Source organism: Aptenodytes forsteri, unplaced genomic scaffold (genome assembly GCF_000699145.1).
Source record: "Aptenodytes forsteri isolate BGI_AS27 unplaced genomic scaffold, ASM69914v1 Scaffold284, whole genome shotgun sequence".
Lineage (NCBI taxonomy): Eukaryota > Metazoa > Chordata > Aves > Sphenisciformes > Spheniscidae > Aptenodytes > Aptenodytes forsteri.
The window spans coordinates 1,637,180-1,640,595 of NW_008794445.1; the positions used below are offsets into that span (position 1 = coordinate 1,637,180).

Sequence of the window (3,416 nt, forward strand, 5' to 3'; positions counted from 1 at the left end):
CTATGGACCCCACCCCCCCCCCAGCATGGCAGGGGTCTGTCCCCCACCCCGCTGCCAGCAGTAATTCCCATACCCGTGCGGTATGCACCCTCGCAGCCGCCACGAGAATGGAAACATCTGGAAGTCACCCACAAACGAGCGGCGCTCCCAGTTAATGAGGAAATATGAGTCGGAGACCCTGGGCAGCAACAGGATATCAGCTTCTTGTGCGCCGAGCGAGGCACCCCCTTCCCACCGAGCCCCCTGCCTGCCCTCCTTCCCCTGGAAATTTCCCAGGAAAGGACGACAGGCGGGAAGGCAACAAACAGAAATAGCAGGGGCAAGCGCCCCGTTCCCAAACTGGGATGCCCCCATCACCTTCCCTTGGTTCCCCCCAGGAGCTGGGGAAAGGAAGAAGAGTGATTTTTCTTCTCCGGAGGGAGTCTTGCATCAGCCTCTTTTGGGCATCAGGTCTGTGAGCAGCAGGGGCTGCAAAGCAAGATGGGAGGAAGGACCGAGCACTTGGAGGTGTGGGGCAGAGACTTCAGACCCCCACAGCACCCCTCCATCCCTCTCTCCATCCCTGTCACACTCAGCCACCCATAAGACCTCCTGAGGCAGGAGCACCAGGAAGAAGGGGGGGACACTTTGCACAGCCCCGTCTTTGATGTTGTAGGAATCAAAGTAAATCCTCAGCTGGGAAGGCTGCGGGGCCACTTGTCTGCTCCCATGATAAGCCCAGTGGCCAGTCTCTCTGTAATGGTGAGACTGGTACCTCTGCCTGGGGCACAGGGTTACAGATGGGATGAAAGGCTGGGGTGACTGAAGGTAAATGAGGTAGCCAGGTGTCTGTGGTGATAAGGCTGGGAGGGGTCCAGGTATTACCTCCTGCCCAGGGCACCTATAGATGGTACAGTGGCTCTGCAGCACCATCCAGCCCCACAGCCACCTCTCATTTATCAGCTGAGGTGGATAAACAGGCTGGGAGGCAGGATTGTACGGATTCACTTTCCAGGCAGCTGTATATGAAAGAAGGGGGTCTCGGGAGGGTGCAACCCCTGCTAGGGTACAGCCGGAGCGGCCGCACCGCCTCTGCTCATACCCAGGCAGCCAGAGGCCAGGATGGGTACTGAGTCCTGGAGCTGGCACATACCCTGGAGGTCTCCAAAGCACTTCAGCACCAGCCCCAGAAGGACAAAAGTCACAGCCTGGCTGGCATGGCCGCAAGACCACAAGGTTTGGGGAGGGAAGCTGAAGAGGGGGGATTTCCAGCTGCTTTCCTGGAAACAGGGCCAGTCCTGGCCTGGAGCACAAAGATGCTTGGAGCAGGGGCGAAGAGGAGGAGGTGGTGGAGAGCCGGCCACCCCGTGAGGACTGGAGCGTGGCCCCTGTCCCATCTGGAAGAGATTTGTTCTGCATTCCCCAGCGGAGGCGGCTGCCGTTGCCCAGGCTCCGCTTCCCACTGCAGCCCCCACTGCAGGGCACGGGGACAGGAGTGAGGGAGAGCCCCTCAGGCTCGGGGGGGGAGATGCCCTGACAGGCCATGCAGTTGGAGAAGATCCAAAGAAATGGTCTTTTCCTGCCTCTCCCACCACCCCCATTGGCTTCCTCTGAGCCTGACATGTGGGAAGAGATGCCTACCATACCTCTGGCAAGCAGGGAGGATGCAGGTCAGGATTTCTCCTCCTTTCCCCACTGGTAGCACAGCTCACCCCTCCTCAGACCTGAACTCCTGCCTCCCTCTGAGACGTAGACCCACTAGAAGTACCACCAACACACACGGTCCATGTGCTCTTAATCCCTAATGGAGAAGACCACCACAGAAGGCAGAAAACCTGTCTATCCCATTTCACAGAGGAGAAGCCTGAGGCTGAGACCTGTGTCAAAATCCTACTGCTGCTTAGCAAACCTCTGAGCAATGACTAAGGTGCTCCTGCCCAGGCACCCCAGCACGGGCCACCTGAGCCTAGTGAGAAGCCAGGCTCTATTTTGACATCTCCTCTGCAGACATCTTGTCATCCCTTCAGCCAGGCCCTGCTTAACCCCAACAAGTCTCATCTCGCCTTTGCCAGCGGAGACACCTCCCTTCTCCTCCACAGGGCCCTGAATAGGTGCTTGTGCCTGGCCGAGTGTTCCCCAGCAGAGCCACCGAGTCTCACCTGGAGGCCATGAGTGTCACCGTGGCACTGGTGATGCTGTGCCCACCAGCAGGTTGCCCCTCATCGGCAATGATAGGGTCTTCTGCCCTGTGATCATCAAGGGAGAAAGCAACGAAGCACGATGCCAGAGGGATGAAATGTCCCATGTGTGGGCAGAAACCCTCCCTGGTGCCACCAAGGAGCACCTCCTTGAATTTACCCACTGCCACGCCCTCACCCTGGTCTGATGCTGTGCTGCTGATATGACGCTTGTCCTGACCCCGTAACACTTGTCCTGACCCCATAATGCCCACCTGGCCCACACGGCCTTCAGGGAGGCTGTTATCCTGCTAACATTCAACCCAACGCTACCCACAGGCCCTGGCATGACCAGGTACCCCCAGACCCCATTCCTAGTTGGCAGCGCTACACAGCAGGCACTGGGGACTTCCCATCCAATGCGGGACGGGATGACCCCCATCTGATACATTCGGGGTCACACACACAGGGGGCAAACTCCTTTCCTTTGCCTCCCGGCCAGGCTCCCCTAACCAGATTAGCCAGCAACCTGGGCTTCCCCCTTCCCCCAAATCCATTGAAGTGGGTGCCCGCGAGCGGGAGGCAGCCGATGCTGGAGGACGGGAAATGGCACTGGGGAAGCGGGGGGGTGGGGGCGCGCGGCAGAGAAGTTCCTGAAGTTTTCTGTCCTGGATAGTTGGAATAAATCTCATTTTCTCTGGTCTCCTTGCTGAGGCGAGGATTGGCTCGGCGGTGCTGCAGCCCGCCCTCCTCCTTCCCACGTCCCCTCCCCGCCAGCTTCGCTCCCTCTCTCCCGTGGCATCGGGGCGTCAGCCTGGGAGAGCCAGCCTTGGGGGGACAGTCGTGGGAAAAGGGGGGGCACACCTCCCCTCTCTCCCCCCCTGCTCCAGGACGCAGAGCCAGTAACCCTCAGAGAAAGTTGCAGGGGCCCACGGGAAGCATCTCCCAACTTTTCGGCCGGAGGACGGGAAAAAAAAATAACAACCGTGGTTTGGAAGAGGTAAATCCTGAAAGTTTTGATTCCTCAGTTTGTAGAGCTGGGGGAGTTTCGGGAGCAGAAGGAAAAGGGTGGAGAGGGTGGTAGGAGAGGGGAGAAGCGGGAGGGGTGGCATGGCGATGGAGACGGGGAGGGTGGCGAAAAAGAAAGGGAGAAGAAGGCAAGAATGCAACAGGAAACCGGGAGGAAGGAAAGCGAGAGCAAGGAGAGGGGAGACAGGCCGGGGGGGGAGCCAGGAGAGAAAGGGGGTGAGGAGGGGGTTC

General features: G+C 59.1%; 1 protein-coding gene across 1 annotated transcript in view; it reads left to right on the plus strand.

The window, feature by feature from the left end:
• The first annotated feature begins 2,979 nt into the window (after positions 1 to 2,979).
• The window catches only part of CDC42EP1 (CDC42 effector protein 1), an 8,438-nt gene continuing 8,001 nt past the window's right edge, over positions 2,980 to 3,416 (plus strand). Inside the window, exon 1 of the mRNA XM_009289959.2 lies at positions 2,980 to 3,156. The gene's annotated coding sequence lies outside the window, so the exon portion shown is untranslated. The remainder of the gene's footprint in view (positions 3,157 to 3,416) is intronic.